Consider the following 8,736-nt stretch of genomic DNA (forward strand, 5'->3'; position numbering starts at 1 on the left):
GTGCCACCTCCACCACTCTTATCCCATGGTTGAGACACTTGTAGTGCTATATCTATCAAGGGCTTTTGGGCAATCCAAAGTGAAGCAGGGGCTTAGCTCCTTCGAGATGGACGCCAAATGTTGAATAAGCAGATCACATGAGAAATGATGGCTATTCTTCATCAGGGGAGCCACTGGGGAGCTCAGGCCATAAGAACATAAGATCATGTGTGACATGATCTTAAGAAAATATGGATGTACAGGGATATATACAGTAGCAAAACAAATTTGTGAAAGATGTTCAGTGTGTCAAAAGATAAACAAGAAAATCCTAAGAAGATGGGCCGGTGGGGCATATGCCATATACAATACTGGTGACCTTATCAAAGTGTGAGCACTTGGAGTGGATACTGTTTTAATCTCATTCATTATAAGTTTTGCTTCCTGATCTTTGCCATTACTTTGACAAGGACTTAGATGGTTGTTAATGGGATTTTCCACAAAGTGGTCCAAGATAGAGCTGTTTTGGATCCCTTTCTTTCATCCCTGTAGTCTGCTGTGTTTGATGTTCCTCTGAGGTGATTTCTCAGAATTTCTCTGTGCTCAAGCAGCTTGTCTTCTATTCTCTGCATTTTGCTGCTGTAGCATCGGATCCACCTGTATCTCCACCTCTTAAGTTCTCCTCATCAGCTTCCACTTCTAGCTGATGCATAAGCTCCTCCAGCTTCTTGGCTTTGCCCAGTTCATACTGTTGGATGATTGTGCACAGATGTTCAGTCAGCTGTTCATTCATCTCTGTCTTTCTGAACAGATCCATCCCAGCAAGGAAAGGGGAGCAATTGGGTTTTACCAAGGTGACAAGGCATGGCCGTGGGAGAAGTAGGATCTGAACCCAGGCTTCCCCTGGTTCTCAGCCCATTGCTCTAACCACTAGATCACTTTTGAAAACCCTGGTTTCCTAGGTGTAGCCAGATGGACTCAGGACCAATGGTATTGTGCTCTCCTGATAGCAGATGGGAGTGGCTTATTTATATCTGGGCTAAGTATATTCCTTGTCTGATTTTTGTAATATTTTGTGCCTTTGAGGGGGGCTTTATTTTACTTGTGAACAGAATTCCTAAAGTGTTTATTGAGGCTGAAAAAAAAAATAATAAAAAGGTTCCATAAGTTTTACCAGTGGGTCTAGAGGAAGGGGCTCTTTGTAGAAGTCATTGGTTTAGAGATCAGCATTTGGGAGCGGACATTAGCAATTGTTTGCAGTTCCTGTGAGAGGCAACTAAAAGGTATCTGAAAAAAACCAAACAATTTCCTGCAAGTAATCAACTATTTAGTTCCCTCCTCCTCTACCCACCCACCCCTGAGTTTACTTTTCTTATATAGTCTTCCCTGGCCTCCTAGATAATTAGCTTCACTTACTTCATCTCCCATTACATAGTAGTTCATTACAGCTTGGATAATAGTAGCAAACTGTCATATTGCTTGTAAAAATTGGTTTTCATATTCTACTTATTAATCTTTACTGGCTAACACCAGTACTTTTAGTTTTATTTCAAATACCTATTAAAAATCTTTGCTAGAGCCTACATTTTACCTTACCTTACCTATATGATGTTAAGGCATTAGTGATAATTTAGCAAAATGTCTTTTATTCAGTGCAACAATTGTGGTGCTTATGTCCCAAGGCCTATCATTTGGAGAAGCAAAGGTTGTCCCTTTTGCCGTCAGCTGTCTGCATTTAAAATGGAGCAGATTCATCTAAGGGAGGAATTGTCCAGGTTTCAATTAACCTCTCCTTCCTTGAACCATCCCGTATCTCCCACCCATCTCCCACAGAGGTTTCAAAAACCCAGGAAAAAATGGTTTACAGTGGGCTTTTCAATATATTTATAAAAGATCTGGAAAGGAATACGACGAGTGAGGTTATCAAATTTGCGGATGATACTAAATTATTCAGAGTAGTTAAATCACAAGCGGATTCTGATACATTACAGGAGGACCTTGCGAGACTGGAAGATTGGGCATCCAAATGGCAGATGAAGTTTAATGTCGACAAGTGCAAGGGGTTGCATATAGGGAAAAATAACCCTTGCTGTAGTCACACGATGTTAGGTTCCATATTAGGAGCTACCACCCAGGAAAAAGATCTAGGCATCATAGTGGATAATACTTTTGAAATTGTCGGTTCAGTGTGCTACAGCAGTCAAAAAAGCAAACAATGTTAGGAATTATTAGGAAGGGAATGTTTAATAAAATGGAAAATGTCATAAATGCCTCTGTATCGTTCCATGGTAAGACCGCACCTTGAATACTGTGTACAATTCTGGCCGTCGCATCTCAAAAACGATATAGTTGCGATAGAGAAGGTACAGAGAAGGGCGACCAAAATGATAAAGGGGATGGAGCAGCTCCCCTATGAGGAAAGGCTGAAGAGGTTAGGGCTGTTCAGCTTGGAGAAGAGACAGCTGAGGGGGGATATGATAGAGGTCTTTAAAATCATGAGAGGTCTTGAACGAGTAGATATGAATCGTTTATTTACACTTTCGGATAAGAGAAGGACTAGGGGGCACTCCATGAAGTTAGCAAGTAGCACAATTAAGACTAATCAGAGAAAATTCTTTTTCACTCAACGCACAATTAAGCTCTGGAATTTGTTGCCAAAGGATGTGGTTAGTGCAGTTAGTGTAGCTGGGTTTAAAAAAGGTTTGGATAAGTTCTTGGAGGAGAAGTCCATTAACTGCTATTAATCAAGTTGACTTGGGGAATAGCCTCTGCTATTACTGACATTAGTAGCATGGGATCTTCTTGGTGTTTGGGTTCTTGCCAGGTTCTTATGGCCTGGATTGGCTACTGTTGGAAACAGGATGCTGGGCTTGATGGACCCTTGGTCTGACCCAGCATGGCAATTTCTTATGTTCTTAGGAACCAATTTGGGAACACATTTTGATGGAGACACAACACTTAACTGCCTTCCAGGATCCTCAGCTAGTAGAAAAGCAAACCAGATAATCCAAGTCATTGAAGGAGAAAGTAGGAACTGTGAGATCAGTGTTATCATCTATCTGGAGATCAATGCCCTCAATAGAAATGGTATCCATGAAGTATGAGAAGATTTCCAAAATCTAGGAAGGATGATAAGACACACTGCAAAGACCATTGCCTTTTCAGAAGTATTACCTGTTCATGGAAAGGGAAATGAGAAGCTGTGCCATATAGATAATTGCAATTCCTGGCTCAGATCCTGATGTACAGAAAGTGTTTTGGATACATTGAAGGCTGGGGTCGTATATGGAGCAGTAAAAGGCTATCTGGTAAGGGTGGCCTACATTTGTCTGTAGCAGGAAGGAGGATGCTAAGTGAGAAATTCAGATCATATATTATCAGACATTTAAACTAACGAATGGAGGTGGCAGGAGATGGCCAATTAAATTGACATGTCACCCCCAAGCAATACAGGAAATGGGAGGAGAAAATAACAAAATCAATCAGCAGAAAAGGTGTCAAGGAAGTGCAATAAATCAAGGGAGAAAAATTGGAAAGCTATGACTACAAATGCTCGTAGTTTGGGCAATACAATCCCAGGCCTGCAGGCCCTAATGGTGGAAGCGGACTTGGACATTGTTGCAATTACAGAGACTTGGTTCACAGATTCTCCAGACTGGGATACGGCCATACCGGGCTCTAACTTGTTAAGGAAGGACAGAGAGGACAGAAGAGGGGGAGGAGTAGCTCTTTATGTCAGAAGCAATATCCAAGCAGCTGAACTGCAAGGGAAGTGGGATAGGGAAGAAGCATTATGGGCCATCCTAAAACAAGATGATGGGGCATCCATTTTTACCGGAGTGGTTTACAGGCCTCAGACTCAAACAGAAGAACTGGACAGAGATCTGGTCGAAAACATCCAGAGGGTGGGAAGGAAGGGAGAAGTGGTGATTGTTGGAGATTTTAATCTGCCGGACATATACTGGAGAATCCCTTCTGCGCAATCTAACAGAAGTAGAGAGATAGTGGATGCCCTGCCAGGGACTCTGTTCAAACAAATGGTAACGGAACCCAGGAGGGAGGGAGCTGTACTCAACCTAGTGCTCACTAACGGGGGGAATGTCTCTAGTGTCCGGGTGGGTGCCCACCTCAGCACCAGGGATCATCAGACGGTATGGTTTGATATCGCTAATAGGATACGGAGAAGTCACACGAAGACCCGAGTTTTGAATTTCAAAAATACGGACTTTGTAGAAATGGGGGCATATCCGGAGGTAGGACTAGAAGACTGGGAGAAAATGAGAGGTGGAACAACTGTGGGCCAAACTAAAAGGAGCAATTACAAAGGCAACAAATCCTGTGTTAGAAAAGTAAACAAAAGCAAGAGAAATAAGAAACCGATCTGGTTCTCAAAGGAGGTGGCTGATAAAATAAAGGCCAAAGGAACAGCGTTCAAGAAATATAAAGGATCCCAAAGGGAGGAGCACAAAGAAGAATATCTGGTGAAACTGAGGGAGACTAAGAAAGAAATCAGGAAAGTAAAAAGTCAGGTGGAAGGAAGGATTGCTAAAGAGGTAAAGAGAGGTGACAAACATTTTTCAGATACATCAGAGAAAGGAGAAAGCTCCGAAGTGGTTTAGTGAAACTGAAAGGTGACGAGGATCAATGTGTGGAGAGAGACGAAGAAATGGCCGAAATATTAAACAAATACTTCAGCTCGGGGTTCACTAAAGACGTCCCTGGAGAAGGACCGTCGCTGGTTAACAAGACCGTAGATGGGGATGAGGTAGACAAAACTCTGTTTACAGAAGAGAATGTATGGGAAGAGCTAGGAAAACTGAAAGTGGACAAGGCCATGGGGGCAGATGAGGTTCATCCCAGGATACTGAGGGAGCTCAGTTGTGCTGGCGGCGCCGCTGTGTGACCTGTTCAATAGATCCCTGGAAACGGGAGTGGTGCCGAGTGACTGGAGAAGAGCGGTGGTGGTCCCGCTTCACAAGAGTGGGAGCCGAGAAGAGGCGGGAAACTACAGGCCGGTTAGCCTCACCTCGGTGGTGGGAAAAGTATTGGAGTCGCTGCTGAAGGAAAGAATAGTGAACTATCTGCAATCCAGTGGGTTGCTAGACACGAGGCAGCATGGATTCATCAGGGGAAGGTCCTGTCAGACAAATCTGATTTTTTTTTTGATTGGGTGACTAGAGAATTGGATCAGGGAAGAGCGCTCGATGTGATTTACTTGGATTTTAGTAAAGCTTTTGATACGGTTCCACATAGGAGACTTGTGAACAAAATGAGAAGCTTGGTAGTGGGTGCCAAGGTAGTTGTGTGGCTTGCAAACTGGTTGACTGACAAGAGACAGCGAGTAATGGTAAATGGAACCTACTCTGAAGAAAGAACGGTGTTAAGTGGAGTGCCACAGGGACCGGTTCTGTTCAATATCTTTGTGAGCGACTGACAGAAGGTAAAGTTTGTCTATTTGCGGATGATACTAAGATCTGCAACAGAGTGGACACGCCTGAAGGAGTAGAGAGAATGAAAAGTGATTTAAGAAAACTTGAACAGTGGTCAAAGATTTGGCAGCTGGGATTCAATGCCAAGAAGGGCAGAGTCGTGCATTGGGGTGCTGTAATCCAAAAGGGCTGCATGTGATGGGGGGTGAAGGGCTGATGTGCACAGACCAAGAGAGGGACCTTGGGGAGATCTGAAGATGGCGAAGCAACGTGACAAGGTGATAGCTAAAGCCAGAAAGGAAAAGGAGGTGGTGATAATCCCCTTGTACAGGTCCTGGGTGAGGCCTCACCTGGAGTACTGTGTTCAGTACTGGAGCCCGTATCTCAAAAAGGATAGAAACAGGATGGAGGCGATCCAGAGAAGAGCGACCAAAAGGGTGTGGGGTCAGTATGAGAAGACTTATGAGGAGAGGTGAAGGATCTCAATATGTAGACCCTGGAGAAGAGGAGGTGCAGGGGAGATGTGATACAGACCTTCAGAAACCTGAAAGGTTTGAATGATGCACAATCGTCAAACCTTTTCTATTGGAAAGAAATCACTAGAACTAGGGGTCATGAAATGAAACTCCAGGGAGGACGACTCAGAACCAACGTCAGGAAATATTTCTTCACGGAGAGGGTGGCGGATGCCTGGAATGCCCTTCCGGAGGAGGTGGTGAAGACAAAAGCAGTGAAGGAATTCAAAGGGGCATGGGATGAACACTGTGGATCCATAAAGGCGAGAGGATGGAAATGAGGAAAAGAGTGCATGGGGGTAACGGGGAGTAACTTGCTGGTGTGGCAGTTGCTACCTTAACAAATAAGCCTTTGTACTGTTAATGCAACTCCATCAGTGCTCTCTGCTTCAATGGCAGTGAGAAAAGGCGAATTGGATTCAGACAGCAACCAACATGCGTGAGCATGTTATAAAATCGGGTGGCCGCATGCACAAGTGCACCGGACTTTACAATCCACGCACGCAAGGGGGAGTGAATTTTTGCCAATTACGCACGGCAACGAAATCAGGCCTTCCCCCATTCCCTCCCAGTCCGCTCCAATTAACAAGCGGACTGGGAGGGAACTTCCCTACCTAAACTTCCTTCCTCTTCCCCTCTCCTCCCCACCCTCTAAACTCTTCTTGTCTATCCTATTTTGCAACTTACTTCACTGCCGGAGCTGAATTAAGTTGGCCGCACCGGCCGGCTGACAGCGCCCAAATCATTGGGACAGCGTACAATGGCGCTGTCCCGGCCTGCCTCCCCCTGGAGAGGCCCGGCACTTGTGCGTGTACCGGGGTTTATGCGCGTGGCTGGGCGCAGGGCACGCAAGGCCCAGCCATGAGCGTAAACCCCCCCAGTTTTGTGTGTGTTGCAGGCCTTTTAAAATCCGCCCATAAGCCTTGATGCTTTTGGTGCAACTCCAAAATTGCTCTCTGCTTCCACGGCAAGAGTTAAAGGAAATTTAGAGAGCAATAGCATCCGAGGACCCCGTCTTTTACAGTCTGGTAAACTGAGAAGCCTGGGGGTAACCTGCACCGTGCAGCACATGCTGGCAGAAGCTTGCTGGGCAGACGGGATGGATCATTTGGTCCTTTTTTTTCTGCCGTCATTTCTATGTTTCAGAACGTAACGCAGAAGCCTGTCTTATCATCCGCCCTTCAAGGGGAGGGGGACTACAGGTCCCGGTATGCGTTAGGCGAGTCCAGTGTCGTATCACATCTAACACATTACTAGATGGACACAGTGCGTCCCTTCTTAGTACAGCTTACGGTCTAATTAAGACAAACCTACAGGGCAAAAGATTTTGGGGATTTCCTTTATATAGAAAGTGGTTTACAATTAAGTGGAAATGGTTTTTATGGGTCGGTGTAGTTGTTGGGGCTGGGGCTGGGGTGGTGGTGGTGGTAAGTTTTGGGAATCTTTGCCAGGGGGGACAAAGAAATCTTCCCCTTGGCCGATTGCTCTTATCGTAAGCACGAGGGCTGCCTGCATGAGATATACAGCGGTGAAAGGAAAACCACATTTGTAGTTCCCTCTTGCTGATTGCACTGCTTAAATGAGTCTGTGTTATCGGGCAGTTTTACACAGTTTATTTACCGCTTCATAAGAAAGTTTAAATCTAAAGTGAATAATGCTGTGAGTGATTTAAAATCAGCCGCAAACAAGGTGGGCTTTTAGGCAGGACTTGAAGGCAAGAGAAGGGCGCAGGAGGCCTCCGCTCAGGACGTCTGTTGGGCGGAGGAGAAAGGCACAGATGGGAGGGGAGGTGCACAGGGAGGGGTGTAGTGAGGAGCTGCAGAGTGAAGGCCCCTTGTAGGTGAGCAAGAGGAGCTTCAGTTCTGCATGGGAACAGATAGGGAGCCGATGCAGTGACTCTTATACCGGCATAGCGACTTGGGTGGAAGCTAAGGCATGCGGCTGAACTTAGGCTAGATTGTAGGGGAGACTCGAAGCGGGAGGTGATGAGAGAGTGGATACAATTGGTGTGCTCAGATAGGAAGGCTTGGATTTTGGTGGGGTTATAATAAGTAACAGAGAAAGAAAGGACAGATTTTAGCACTGTTTTAGATACGTAGAGAAGATGGTGACAGGCTGAAGGGACTTGCAAGCATGACGGGGTTCTCCACAGAAATAGAGAAAGCAGGAAGAGGGGGAGGTGGGCTTGAGGAGGCAGATAAGGAGCTCTCTCTCTTGGCCGCGCTGAGTTTAAAGTGGCAGCGAGACATCCAGGCAGCAGGTATTAAACAAGCAGGCCGAGATCTGAGACTGGATTCCTGATGAAATTTCCAGTGTAGAGAGGTAGATCTGGGATTCAGGATAAATACGTATTGAGAGACCGTCAGCGCACCAAGGGAACTGGTGTACAGAGAGGAGAGAAGAGGGCCCAGGACAGAACCCCGAGGCTCACCAGTTAATCGAGGGATGGCAGTAGAGGAGGATGCACCAGAGGAAACACTAAAAGTGTGACGGGAGAGGGAAGAAGAGAACCAAGACGGGACAGAGTCCAGAAATCCACGTGAGGAGAGAGGATCAAGGAGCAGGTGATGATCAACAGTGTCACAAGCCGCAGATAGGTCAAGGAAGATAAGGACTGAGTAAAGGCCTTTGGTTTTAGCCATAAACAGGTAATTTACGACTTTGGCCAGGTCTGTTTCTGTGAAACATAGAGGGCGAATACCAGTCTGGAGTGACAAGAAAGGATGTCAAGACAGCGGCGGTGAACAGCCCGTTCAGGTTGGTTGGATGATAGTTAACAGGGCAGACAGGGTCCAATGAGGGGTTTTGAGAAG

Source organism: Rhinatrema bivittatum, chromosome 19, assembly GCF_901001135.1.
Source record: "Rhinatrema bivittatum chromosome 19, aRhiBiv1.1, whole genome shotgun sequence".
NCBI classification, from domain to species: domain Eukaryota; kingdom Metazoa; phylum Chordata; class Amphibia; order Gymnophiona; family Rhinatrematidae; genus Rhinatrema; species Rhinatrema bivittatum.